This window comes from Taudactylus pleione, unplaced genomic scaffold (assembly GCF_031769625.1).
Source record: "Taudactylus pleione unplaced genomic scaffold, aTauple2 ptg000614l, whole genome shotgun sequence".
NCBI classification, from domain to species: domain Eukaryota; kingdom Metazoa; phylum Chordata; class Amphibia; order Anura; family Myobatrachidae; genus Taudactylus; species Taudactylus pleione.
The window spans coordinates 414,306-430,021 of NW_028285016.1; the positions used below are offsets into that span (position 1 = coordinate 414,306).

At 48.0% G+C, this 15,716-nt stretch overlaps 1 protein-coding gene across 1 annotated transcript in view; it reads left to right on the forward strand.

Annotated features, from left to right (window-relative positions):
* Positions 1–15,716, forward strand: part of LOC148479707 (uncharacterized) — a 181,134-nt gene that overhangs the window by 20,042 nt on the left and 145,376 nt on the right.

Here is a 15,716-nt window from a genome sequence, read left to right on the forward strand (position 1 = left end):
TGCCCCCAGTAGCAGCCCCCTTTATACAGTGCCCCCAGTAGCAGCCCCATTATACAGTGCCCCCAGTAGCAGCCCCATTATACAGTGCCCCCAGTAGCAGCCCCCTTTATACAGTAACGCATACAATAGGAAAAAAAAATAGACAACTTACCTGATCCCCACTCCAGCCGACGACCGCCGCTGTCCGCTGCTCCCGGCCCGCTCTGCACTATGGAAGAGACATCATGATGGGGGGAGCCAGAATGGGAGCTCATGAGTGAGCTTCAGCCAGCTCCCTCCGTGGCCGCAGCAGCCAATCAGTCTATATGACTCTCATTGGCTGGCTGCACTGCTATGACAATCACACAGCTGCCGCAGGCGGCTGTGTGTTTGTTTCTGTGTAGGGCAGACCGCTACTCACTGCCGTCTGCCCTACACTTGTGGGGGCCGTGGGGACACTAGCGGCCGATGCGGGCCCCGGAGCAATGCACCGGCTGCACCGCCGATGTTACAGTGCCGGGTGGTGGGGGATTTTTACCGAGCAGACCGCCCAACAAATAAAGCGTGGGGAGAACAATGTAGATTATCACACCCCTAATTACTATCTAGCCTGTATTATATAGAATTATCACACCCCTCATTACTGTCACGGCTTGGCGTGCACTTGGACCCGGAGAGGAGTCGGATGACGAGTGAGCATTCGTTTGCTGGTACTTGAAAGCAGCCGGCCTTAGGGGAGTATGACTCATGAAGGAGTGGTTACACGAAGGGGTCAGACAAGGTTGCGAGACACTGGCGGAACTCAGAGACCCGGGGTAGGCTGGGGATAGCAGGTAGACGGGATCAGGAGACAGGTAGTAACAGGAGCAAACTGCACCAAGGCTGAGAGGTGACTCTGCAGAAACACACTGGTAATGGCACTTTAAATGAGCAAAGGAGCACAGAGAACTAGCTCACAGCATACGCTGTGATAGACGTTGCACTGGCAACTAAAGAGCCTCTGGAAAGCCCTTTAGTACCCTCAGGTAGTGCAGGATTGGCTGCTAGCCTCCCCAGCCCAGACTGTAACTGATTGGCCCAAAACAACATGTGACCCAAATCCAAGATGGCCGCGTCCAGTGGACACCGCGCGGAAGCGTTGCCGGTCTCAACCCCTCTCACCTGCCTCCAGATGGAAGCCCTTGGTCTGCGGAGGCTCACAGTACCCAGCGCTGCTCTCCAGGAACCTGTGCCCCCACTGGAAACGCCATGCCAAAGCGCCCGGAGCGGTAAGTATCGCGATCTCGGCAGCCTGTCAGCCCTGGTCGTGACAATTACTATCTAGTATGTATTATAGAAATAGGAGAATTATCACGCCCCTAATTACTGTCTAGTGTGTATTATAGATATAGGAGAATTATCACGCCCCCAATTACTATCTAGTGTGTATTATAGATATAGGAGAATTATCCCGCCCCCAATTACTAGGAGAATTATCCCGCCCCCAATTACTTTCTAGTATGTATTATAGAAAAAGAAGATTTATCACACCCCCAATTACTATCTAGTGTGTATTATAGATATAGGAAAATTATCACACCCGTCATTACTATCTAGTGTGTATTATAGAAATAGGAGAATTATCACGCCCCCAATTACTATCTAGTGTGTATTATAGATACAGGAGAATTATCTCGGCCCCAACTACTAGGAGAATTATCATGCCCCCAATTACTATATAGTGTGTATTACAGATATAGAATTATCACGCCCCCAATTACTATCTAGTGTATTATGGATATAGGAGAATTATCACACCCCTCATTACTATCTAGTGTGTATTATAGATACAGGAGAATTATCACGCCCCTAATTATTATTTAGTGTGTATTATAGATATAGGAGAATTATCACACCCACAATTACTATCTAGTGTGTATTAGAGATACAGTAGAATTATCACGCACCTCATTATTATCTAGTATGTATTATAGAAATAGGAGAATTATCACACCCCTTATTACTATCTAGCGTGTATTATAGCTATAGGAGAATTATCACACCCCTCATTATTATCTAGTGTGTATTACAGAAATAGAATTATCACGCTCCAATTACTATCTAGTGTGTATTACAGAAATAGGAGAATTATCACGCTCCAATTACTACCTAGTGTGTATTATAGATATAGAATTATCAAACCCCTATTACTATCTAGTATGTATTATAGCTATAGGAAAATTATCACACCCCTAATTACTATCTAGTGCAGGGGTCAGGGAACTTTCTTACCTTTTACCCCAAAATATATATACGCCAACGCTACCCCCTTGATTTTAAAGGAAGGAAATCATATAGTATTGCCCCCATATAATGCACCTATAGTAGTGCACCCATATAATGCCCCTGTTGTAGTGCCCCCATATAATGCCCCTGTAGTAGTGCCCCCATATAATTCACCCATAGTTATGCCCCCATAGTTATGCCCCTGTAGTAGTGTCCCCATATAATGCCCCTGTAGTAGTGCCCCCATAGTTATGCCCCTGTAGAAGTGCCCCATATAAATGCCGATGTAGTAGTGCCCCCATATAATGCCCCTGTAGTAGTGCCCCCATATAATGCCCCTGTAGTAGTTCCCCCATATAATGCGCCTGTAGAAGTGCCCCATATAATGCCCCTGTAGTAGTGCCCCCATATAATGCCCCTGTAGAAGTGCCCCATATAATGCCCCTGTAGTAGTGCCCCCATATAATGCCCCTGTAGTAGTGCCACCATATAATGCCCCTGTAGAAGTGCCCCCATATAATGCCCCTGTAGTAGTGCCCCCATATAATGCCCCTGTAGAAGTGCCCCCATATAATGCCCCTGTAGAAGTGCCACCATATAATGCCCCTGTAGAAGTGCCCCCATATAATGCCCCTGTAGTAGTGCCCCCATAGTTATGCCCCTGTATAAGTGCCCCATATAATGTCCCTGTAGTAGTGTCCCCATATAATGCCCCTGTAGTAGTGCCCCCATATAAGGCCCCTGTAGAAGTGCCCCACATAATGCCCCTGTAGTAGTGCCCCATAGTTATGCCCCTGTAGTAGTGCCCCCATGTAATGCCCCTGTAGTAGTGCCCCCATATAATTCACCCATAGTTATGCCCCTGTAGTAGTGCCCCCATATAATGCCCCTGTAGTAGTGCCCCCATAGTTATGCCCCTGTATAAGTGCCCCATATAAATGCCCCTGTAGTAGTGCCCCCATATAATGCCCCTGTAGTAGTGCCCCCATATAATGCCCCTGTAGTAGTTCCCCCATATAATGCGCCTGTAGAAGTGCCCCATATAATGCCCCTGTAGAAGTGCCCCATATAATGCCCCTGTAGTAGTGCCCCCATATAATGCCCCTGTAGAAGTGCCCCATATAATGCCCCTGTAGTAGTGCCCCCATATAATGCCCCTGTAGTGCCGCTTGTACAAAAAACACTTACCTTAATCCCCGCTCCTGCATCCGCCGCCATCCAGTCCGCCCGGCTGCTCCTCGGAGCTATGGGAGAGACGTCATGATGTCCCATAGTGCACATGGAGAGAGGCGGAAGCTGGAGTTCAGAAGAGAACTCCAGCCTCCGGCTAACGCGGCGCTGCAGGGAAGGAGCCAGGCGCCCGCTGGTAATAACATCTCAGCGGGATCGGGCTTAGAGCCTCCCTGCGGCACAGCCGGGCATGCATAGAAATCATTCTATCATATATCATATGCATTGCCGGCTGGCCGTCCATTACCCCCAGGAATTTCATTTTTACCCCTGTGGAGTAATTTACCCCTGTTCCCTGACCACTGATCTAATGTGTATTATAGATACAGGAGAATTATCACGCCCCTAATTACTCTCTAGTGTGTATTATAGATACAGAATTATCACGCCCCTAATTACTATCTAGTGTGTATTTTAGATACAGGAGAATTATCACGCCCCTAATTACTCTCTAGTGTGTATTATTGATATAGGAGAATTATCACGCCCCTAATTACTATCTAGTGTGTATTATAGATATGGGAGAATTATCACACCTCTAATTACTATCTAGTGTATATTATAGCTACAGGAGAATTATCACACATCTAATTACTATCTAGTAATTCTATCTAGTGTATATTATAGCTACAGGAGAATTATCACGCCCCTAATTACTCTCTAGTGTGTATTATAGATATAGGAGAATTATCACGCCCCTAATTACTATCTAGTGTATATTATAGCTACAGGAGAATTATCACGCCCCTAATTACTATCTAGTGTATATTATAGATATAGGAGAATTATCACACCCCTAATTACTATCTAGTGTATATTATAGATATAGGAGAATGATTACGCCTCTAATTACTATATAGTGTGTATTATAGCTACAGGAGAATTATCACACATCTAATTACTATCTAGTAATTCTATCTAGTGTATATTATAGCTACAGGAGAATTATCACACCCCTAATTACTATCTAGTGTGTATTATAGATATAGGAGAATGATTACGCCTCTAATTACTATCTACAGTGTATTATAGATATAGGAGAATGATTACGCCTCTAATTACTATCTAGTGTGTATTATAGATATAGGAGAATTATCACACATCTAATTACTATCTAGTGTGTATTATAGCTATAGGAGAATTATCACGCCCCTAATTACTATCTAGTGTGTATTATAGCTATAGGAGAATTATCACGCCCCTAATTACTATCTAGTGTGTATTATAGATACAGGAGAATGATTACGCCTCTAATTACTATCTAGTGTGTATTATAGATACAGGAGAATTATCACACCCCTTATTACTATCTAGTGTGCATTATAGATATAGGAGAATTATCACACCCCTAATTACTATCTAGTGTGTATTATAGATACAGGATAATTATCACACCCCTAATTACTATCTAGTGTGTATTATAGATACAGGATAATTATCACACCCCTAATTACTATCTAGTGTGTATTATAGATACAGGATAATTATCACACCCCTCATTACTATCTAGTGTGTATTATAGATACAGGATAATTATCACACCCCTCATTAATATCTAGTGTGTATTATAGATACAGGATAATTATCACACCCCTCATTAATATCTAGTGTGTATTATAGATACAGGATAATTATCACACCCCTAATTACTATCTAGTGTGTATTATAGATACAGGATAATTATCACACCCCTAATTACTATCTAGTGTGTATTATAGATACAGGATAATTATCACACCCCTAATTACTATCTAGTGTGTATTATAGATACAGGATAATTATCACACCCCTCATTACTATCTAGTGTGTATTATAGATACAGGATAATTATCACACCCCTCATTACTATCTAGTGTGTATTATAGATACAGGATAATTATCACACCCCTAATTACTATCTAGTGTGTATTATAGATACAGGAGAATTATCACACCCCTAATTACTATCTAGTGTGTATTATAGATACAGGAGAATTATCACACCCCTAATTACTATCTAGTGTGTATTATAGATACAGGATAATTATCACGCCCCTAATTACTATCTAGTGTGTATGATAGAAATAAGAGAATTATCACACCCTTAATTACTATCTACTGTGTGTTATAGATATAGGAGAATTACACACCCCTATTTACTATCTAGTATGTATTATAGATACAGGAGAATTATCACACCCCTAATTACTATCTAGTGTGTATTATAGATACAGGATAATTATCACGCCCCTAATTACTATCTAGTGTGTATGATAGAAATAAGAGAATTATCACACCCTTAATTACTATCTACTGTGTGTTATAGATATAGGAGAATTATCACACCTCTAATTACTATCTAGTGTGTATTATAGATACAGGATAATTATCACACCCCTCATTAATATCTAGTGTGTATTATAGATACAGGATAATTATCACACCCCTCATTAATATCTAGTGTGTATTATAGATACAGGATAATTATCACACCCCTCATTACTATCTAGTGTGTATTATAGATACAGGATAATTATCACACCCCTAATTACTATCTAGTGTGTATTATAGATACAGGATAATTATCACACCCCTAATTACTATCTAGTGTGTATTATAGATACAGGATAATTATCACACCCCTCATTACTATCTAGTGTGTATTATAGATACAGGATAATTATCACACCCCTCATTACTATCTAGTGTGTATTATAGATACAGGATAATTATCACACCCCTAATTACTATCTAGTGTGTATTATAGATACAGGAGAATTATCACACCCCTAATTACTATCTAGTGTGTATTATAGATACAGGAGAATTATCACACCCCTAATTACTATCTAGTGTGTATTATAGATACAGGATAATTATCACGCCCCTAATTACTATCTAGTGTGTATGATAGAAATAAGAGAATTATCACACCCTTAATTACTATCTACTGTGTGTTATAGATATAGGAGAATTATCACACCCCTATTTACTATCTAGTATGTATTATAGATACAGGAGAATTATCACACCCCTAATTACTATCTAGTGTGTATTATAGATACAGGATAATTATCACGCCCCTAATTACTATCTAGTGTGTATGATAGAAATAAGAGAATTATCACACCCTTAATTACTATCTACTGTGTGTTATAGATATAGGAGAATTATCACACCTCTAATTACTGTCTAGTGTGTATTATAGATATAGGAGAATGATCATTCCTCTAATTATTATCTAGTGTGTATTATAGATACCGGAGAATTATTACGCCCCTAATTACTATCTAGTGTTTATTATAGACATAGGAGAATTATCACGCCCCCGATTGGAGACGGTATACAGACTGTACGACGCCAGTTATGATATCAGCATGGTTAAAGTACCCGTAAAATGTCGACAGATTTGTCATTATTATTAGGCCTGTGATAAAGTAGAAATATGCATCTAATTATTATATACATAAACAAATATTAAATGGATTTCAGAGATTAAGTAACCGTAGTTATCATGAGGGGCGTATCTATGCTTTGGCCAGGATGGCACTTGCCAGGGGCGCTGGCCGCCACGGGGGCGCCCCTCGGCAGTGCCACCATAGCAGTACATGTGCTCCACTGTGGACAGGTATGGTGTGCTGGCCACGGTCCACCCGCTGCAAAGGATAGTAGGTAGGGTAGCCGCACAGACCGGGCGCTGCTGCAATTTCTGTTTGCTGGGTGGCCGCTGCGATGTATATCAGCAACGCACCCGGCTGTCCTGACTGCTGTGAGGGTTGTGTATAGATCCCCTTCAGTAAGTACATGTACGGAAGGGGATCTATCCACAACCCTGCTGTGAGCCTCCGAGCTCTGCCTCCCCCTGCTCCCGCGTGGTGCACTGTCTTTCCAGTCTCTCTCGTGACTCAACAAGGGATCGAGGAGCTGTTCGGTGCGGCAGTCCTCCTCAGGGGGGACTGAAAGGTTAACAGGTCAGGTCAGTCTCTTTTTAGTGTTGGCCGGGTAGGGGGTGGGGTGGGTGGATGTGTTTGTTAGAAGGTCAGTTTCTTGTTAGTGTGTGTTTGTAAGTATGTCATGTGTGTATGTTATGTGTGTATGTATGCTGTGTGTGTATATATATAAAGATATCATATGTGTTTTATGTCTACGGTCTCTGATTTGTATTGCATCTGTTATGGTATTTGCTGTTGTTTTTTATTGTTGTACTGGCAACGGGCGCGGGTCCGTGACATCATCAGTAGGTGTCCCGGTTTCCCGCGTGGTTAGCAGAGGACGCTGCACCTGGTGAAGGGGTATTTAAGGTGAGCGAGTTTTGTATTGTACTTTATCCCTGATGACGATGGAATAAAAGCAACCATCGAAACGTTGGAATTACTGCCTGTGTAACGTGATTATTATCCGAGTGCCGCCGACTATCTACTACGTGTATATATATATATATATATACACATACATACATACATATGTGAGGGGGAGGGGAGGGGAGGGCACACACAAGAAAAGTATACAAGTGAAGAGGGGCCAAAAAATTTTTGAGAGGGAATTGCCCTCTCTTCTTGACAAACGCATTCTCACATGTTATTCTAGGGGCAGGAACATTCGGGATTATTTAGTCCATACGGATGTAACACAGTTTGGCAAAACATCTGGCAGGAATTTACTGGGTCCACTTAATAAAGGATGCTATAAATGCGCGGGTTGTGTAACGTGTGGTTATATGCTTACTGGTAGCGCCATTAAACACCTCTATTCTTCTAAACCCTCCACCACCACTTGCGGAAAGTATTACATTGGCAAAACCGACCGTCAGTTTAAGGGGAGAATGGCGATGCCCAGGTCCTGGATCCGTGTCGCCGATCTCTCTGGGTCAGGTGAGCAACCCGTGGCAAAAACATTTTGCCAATACGGGGCATTCGCTCACCGCCATGAGACCATGTTCCTCCTCTAGTAAGAGGTGGTTATCGTTCTAGGATTTTGCTGCAAAAAGAGTCTAGATGGATCTTTTTACCCGATACTTTGAGTCCTAAAGGCCTCAATGAAACATTGTTTTTTATGGAACTGATTGTCATTTATCTTTTGGTGTTGTCTTGTAATGTGTAGTCTTAGACTACGGTTGTGTATGGCTGTTTGACCTACACTATCAATGTTTGTCATATTGGTCTATCATTACCGTTTTTTACTTGTCTAGAGCCTTTATTGTCTCCATCGTGGCTTTAACACATATTTATGACGTAATCGCAGTTTATTGTATTTTTGATATTGTCTTTATTTACAAAGCCCTGAAGAGGGGCCAAAAATTTTTTGAGCATACGTATAATTTAAGTAAAAGGGAGTCGGGGATAAAGCAGTATTAAACAAAACACACACACACACTGTACATATACAGTAAGTGAACGTGAAGGGTAATAGGGGATCATTAGTTATAAATAAGAGACGGGGTGAGGGCAACAACCAAAAATAATTAACTATACACATAAGTGAAGAGTTGTGGGGGACCAAAAAAAATCATCAAATTTAAACTATACAAATAACAATATAATGGGAGGGGCCAGGATTGGAAGAAGGAGGAGTCATAAGTAGAGATGGGAGGAGTCAGGGTTCATTCTCAAGCCGCCCCTACCCTGCTGTGTGGTAGGGGAAAATACAAGAGCGCGAGGGGGGGTGCTGTCCCTTAGCTTGCCAGGGGCGCCCAGACCCCTAGATATGCCCCTGGTTATCATTAGTATGGGTTTACTCCACTATTGATATAAGATAACAGCATCTCTATAGTCCTTTTATTGGATTCATTCCTGATTGTATTTAATAAGTATTTTATTATACTGTGCGGTAGTAGAGAGACTGTAACTTGTGTGATCTGATAACTAAGGTTCATGAAGAACCATAACGTAGTGGGGTCTGTGTAATGGTAACATGAGAGAGAAGGAGATCGCTACGGAGACGTCCGGTCACTGACACAATGAGGAACGCCATGAGAGAATTACTTTTATTATAAGAGAAGACATATAGAACTTTCCTTGATAACTGTGATCAATCTTTGTCCATATATATAAATACAATAAATAGATATGTATGTACCATAAGAGACAATGACTGATGTTCTAGCTAATCTCACTAAGACATATTAACATACCCCTCACCTCCTACCACCTACCTCTCACCTCCTACCTCTCATCTCATACCCCACACCTCCTACGTCTCACCTCCTACCTCTCACCTCATACCCCACATAAATAGATATGTATGTACCATAAGAGACAATGACTGATGTTCTAGCTAAACATATGTATCTCACTAAGACATATTAACAACATGTGACTATAAAAAAATGAAAATAATTAGACATCAGGGGGGTGTACGGGGGGTTCTGAATGAAGCCCCCAAATTTATTTATTTTTTTACTTTAAAGGGGGGACCCATGTGGTTAATTGGCTACACCCCCGAGTAACCCCCTTCCCCTATTACACAGACTACATGAGTGACTGCTATTTACAGTGTTATTCATTCTGAGCCTATGATGGCGGCTCTCACCTCCTACCTTTCATACCCCTCACCTCCTACCCCTTATCTCATACCACCTACCTCCTACTGCCAACATCTCACTTCCTTCCTCTCATCTCATACCCCTCACCTCCTACCACCTACCTCTCACCTCCTACCTACGTCTCACCTCCTACCTCTCACCTCCTACCTCTCATTTCATACCCCTCACCTCCTACCACCTAAGTCTCACCTCTTATCTCAACCCCTCACCTCCTACCTCCTACGTCTCACCTCCTACCCCTTATCTCATACCACCCACCTCCCTCTCATCTCATACCACCCACCTCCTACCTACCTCTCACCTCCTACCACTCATCTCCTACCACCTACCACTCATCTCATACCTCTCACCTCATACCCCTCATCTCCTACCACCTACCTCCTACTGCCAACATCTCACTTCCTTCCTCTCATCTCATACCCCTCACCTCCTACCACCTACCTCTCACCTCCTACCTACGTCTCACCTCCTACCTCTCACCTCCTACCCCTCACCTCCTACCTCTCATTTCATACCCCTCACCTCCTACCACTCATCTCATACCCCTCACCTCCAACATCTAATCTCATACCCCTCACCTCCTACCACCTACCCCTCACCTCCCTCTCATCTCAACCCCTCACCTCCTACCCCTTATCTCATACCACCCACCTCCTACCTCTCACCTCCTACCTCAGACACTGGCTGCTGTTACCGGGGGACCTATCACCGGCGCCGTCGCTATTAGTAAGTCACCTGATACCGCCCGGTCACATGACTGACGGGGAACCTCGGCCCCTCCCCCTGTGTGACGCACGTGACCCGGAAATGTAAACGCGCATTCCAAGCCTCACTCCTGTCTGGAGCTCCGCCCAACTACTGGCACTTCCTGTACATAGCTCCGCCCAACTACTGCCACTTCCTGTACATAGCTCCGCCCAACTACTGGCACTTCCTGTACATAGACCTAGTGACCGGCAGCGCTCAGACCTCCTGTCACTGCTCTCCCGGTACCGGCTGTGTGTGTGACCGGTGAGTGCACTGAGGAGGGGGGGATGTGTGACCGGTGAGTGCACTGAGGAGGGGGGGATGTGTGACCGGTGACTGCACTGAGGAGGGGGGGATGTGTGACCGGTGAGTGCACTGAGGAGGGGGGGATGTGTGACCGGTGACTGCACTGAGGAGGGGGGGATGTGTGACCGGTGACTGCACTGAGGAGGGGGGGATGTGTGACCGGTGACTGCACTGAGGAGGGGGGGATGTGTGACCGGTGACTGCACTGAGGAGGGGGGGATGTGTGACCGGTGACTGCACTGAGGAGGGGGGGATGTGTGACCGGTGACTGCACTGAGGAGGGGGGGATGTGTGACCGGTGACTGCACTGAGGAGGGGGGGATGTGTGACCGGTGACTGCACTGAGGAGGGGGGGATGTGTGACCGGTGACTGCACTGAGGAGGGGGGGATGTGTGACCGGTGACTGCACTGAGGAGGGGGGGATGTGTGACCGGTGTCTGCACTGAGGAGGGGGGGATGTGTGACCGGTGACTGCACTGAGGAGGGGGGGATGTGTGACCGGTGACTGCACTGAGGAGGGGGGGATGTGTGACCGGTGACTGCACTGAGGAGGGGGGGATGTGTGACCGGTGACTGCACTGAGGAGGGGGGGATGTGTGACCGGTGACTGCACTGAGGAGGGGGGGATGTGTGCCCGGTGACTGCACTGAGGAGGGGGGGATGTGTGACCGGTGACTGCACTGAGGAGGGGGGGATGTGTGACCGGTGACTGCACTGAGGAGGGGGGGATGTGTGACCGGTGACTGCACTGAGGAGGGGGGGATGTGTGACCGGTGACTGCACTGAGGAGGGGGGGATGTGTGACCGGTGACTGCACTGAGGAGGGGGGGATGTGTGACCGGTGACTGCACTGAGGAGGGGGGGATGTGTGACCGGTGACTGCACTGAGGAGGGGGGGATGTGTGACCGGTGACTGCACTGAGGAGGGGGGGATGTGTGACCGGTGACTGCACTGAGGAGGGGGGGATGTGTGACCGGTGACTGCACTGAGGAGGGGGGGATGTGTGACCGGTGACTGCACTGAGGAGGGGGGGATGTGTGACCGGTGACTGCACTGAGGAGGGGGGGATGTGTGACCGGTGACTGCACTGAGGAGGGGGGGATGTGTGACCGGTGACTGCACTGAGGAGGGGGGGATGTGTGACCGGTGACTGCACTGAGGAGGGGGGGATGTGTGACCGGTGACTGCACTGAGGAGGGGGGGATGTGTGACCGGTGACTGCACTGAGGAGGGGGGGATGTGTGACCGGTGACTGCACTGAGGAGGGGGGGATGTGTGACCGGTGACTGCACTGAGGAGGGGGGGATGTGTGCCCGGTGACTGCACTGAGGAGGGGGGGATGTGTGACCGGTGTCTGCACTGAGGAGGGGGGGATGTGTGACCGGTGACTGCACTGAGGAGGGGGGGATGTGTGACCGGTGACTGCACTGAGGAGGGGGGGATGTGTGACCGGTGACTGCACTGAGGAGGGGGGGATGTGTGACCGGTGACTGCACTGAGGAGGGGGGGATGTGTGACCGGTGACTGCACTGAGGAGGGGGGGATGTGTGCCCGGTGACTGCACTGAGGAGGGGGGGATGTGTGACCGGTGACTGCACTGAGGAGGGGGGGATGTGTGACCGGTGACTGCACTGAGGAGGGGGGGATGTGTGACCGGTGACTGCACTGAGGAGGGGGGGATGTGTGACCGGTGACTGCACTGAGGAGGGGGGGATGTGTGACCGGTGACTGCACTGAGGAGGGGGGGATGTGTGACCGGTGACTGCACTGAGGAGGGGGGGATGTGTGACCGGTGACTGCACTGAGGAGGGGGGGATGTGTGACCGGTGACTGCACTGAGGAGGGGGGGATGTGTGACCGGTGACTGCACTGAGGAGGGGGGGATGTGTGACCGGTGACTGCACTGAGGAGGGGGGGATGTGTGACCGGTGACTGCACTGAGGAGGGGGGGGATGTGTGACCGGTGACTGCACTGAGGAGGGGGGGATGTGTGACCGGTGACTGCACTGAGGAGGGGGGGATGTGTGACCGGTGACTGCACTGAGGAGGGGGGGGATGTGTGACCGGTGACTGCACTGAGGAGGGGGGGATGTGTGCCCGGTGACTGCACTGAGGAGGGGGGGATGTGTGCCCGGTGACTGCACTGAGGAGGGGGGGATGTGTGCCCGGTGACTGCACTGAGGAGGGGGGGATGTGTGACCGGTGACTGCACTGAGGAGGGGGGGATGTGTGACCGGTGACAGCACTGAGGAGGGGGGGATGTGTGACCGGTGACAGCACTGAGGAGGGGGGGATGTGTGACCGGTGACTGCACTGAGGAGGGGGGGATGTGTGACCGGTGACTGCACTGAGGAGGGGGGGATGTGTGACCGGTGACTGCACTGAGGAGGGGGGGATGTGTGCCCGGTGACTGCACTGAGGAGGGGGGGATGTGTGACCGGTGACTGCACTGAGGAGGGGGGGATGTGTGCCCGGTGACTGCACTGAGGAGGGGGGGATGTGTGACCGGTGACTGCACTGAGGAGGGGGGGATGTGTGACCGGTGTCTGCACTGAGGAGGGGGGGATGTGTGACCGGTGACTGCACTGAGGAGGGGGGGATGTGTGACCGGTGACTGCACTGAGGAGGGGGGGATGTGTGACCGGTGACTGCACTGAGGAGGGGGGGATGTGTGACCGGTGACTGCACTGAGGAGGGGGGGGATGTGTGACCGGTGACTGCACTGAGGAGGGGGGGATGTGTGACCGGTGACTGCACTGAGGGGAGGGGGGGATGTGTGACCGGTGACTGCACTGAGGAGGGGGGGATGTGTGACCGGTGACTGCACTGAGGAGGGGGGGATGTGTGACCGGTGACTGCACTGAGGAGGGGGGGATGTGTGACCGGTGACTGCACTGAGGAGGGGGGGATGTGTGACCGGTGACTGCACTGAGGAGGGGGGATGTGTGACCGGTGACAGCACTGAGGAGGGGGGGATGTGTGACCGGTGACTGCACTGAGGAGGGGGGATGTGTGACCGGTGACAGCGGGGATGTGTGACCGGTGACTGCACTGAGGAGGGGGGATGTGTGACCGGTGAATGCACTGAGGAGGGGGGATGTGTGACCGGTGACTGCACTGAGGAGGGGGGGGATGTGTGACCGGTGAATGCGTTGGGGGAGGGGGGGATGTGTGACCGGTGACTGCACTGAGGAGGGGGGGATGTGTGCCCGGTGACTGCACTGAGGAGGGGGGATGTGTGCCCGGTGACTGCACTGAGGAGGGGGGATGTGTGACCGGTGACTGCACTGAGGAGGGGGGGGATGTGTGACCGGTGAATGCACTGAGGAGGGGGGATGTGTGACCGGTGACTGCGTTGGGGGAGGGGGTTTACCATTGGGCACATCAGAGTGAGCTGCTCTGGGATATGTGATGTCCGCAATTTAGATAAAGTGCAAAGTTCTATTCGCTTGCTCACGTCACACAGTATAACTAACAATGTATATACCAAGGAATGGCGCCGATGTTGGCCTTTGATGATGGACTTTCTATGCCCATCCCTAGGGCACAGTGTGTTTGGGTTGGGTTGAGTGCAGCTAACAGGCAGCAAACACTTATACATTATGTATATTTCTGGGCACATCTTACAGTTTATGGATTAAAATTAAAACACAGATTAAAAATTATTCTACAGCGTTGTGACGGCCCCTGAGGAGCCTTATGGGGCTGGGTCACGGGGACCTCTGACACTAACCTGGGCGCTATGGCCGGGGGAAAGTGGAGACTTGTCACTCAATGTTACATGTGTTCTTTGATTTGTTTTATATTGTATTTATTCCTAGACAGTCCTGCTGTGAGGAACTAGAGTCTTCATTGCATGTCACACGTTGTGTATTCTCACTGATTCTCTGAGGATGGACAAGGTCGGGAGTCACAGGACTGAGAGGATCTTACATCTCACCCTGGAGATCATCTACCTACTGACTGGGAGGTGAGAGGGGATCTGGGAGTGTCACAGTGACATCTCTTATATCTGTAGTAATAATACAGGGACATGACTGGGGAGGTGAGGGGATCTGGGGGTGTCACAGTGACATCACTTATATCTATAGTAATAATACAGGGACATGACTGGGGAGGTGAGGGGATCTGGGAGTGTCACAGTGTCATCACTTATATCTATAGTAATAATACAGGGACATGACTGGGGAGGTGAGGGATCTGGGGGTGTCACAGTGACATCACTTATATCTATAGTAATAATACAGGGACATGACTGGGGAGGTGAGGGGATCTGAGAGTGTCACAGTGACATCACTTATATCTATAGTAATAATACAGGGACATGACTGGGGAGGTGAGGGGATCTGGGGGTGTCACAGTGACATCACTTATATCTATAGTAATAATACAGGGACATGACTGGGAGGTGAGGGGATCTGGGGTGTCACAGTGACATCACTTATATCTATAGTAATAATACAGGGACATGACTGGGGAGGTGAGGGGATCTGGGAGTGTCACAGTGACATCACATATATCTATAGTAATTATACAGGGACATGGCTGGGGAGATGAGGGGATTCTGGGGGTGTCACAGTGACATCACTTATATCTATAGTAATAATACAGGGACATGACTGGGGAGGTGAGGGGATCTGGGAGTGTCACAGTGACATCACTTATAT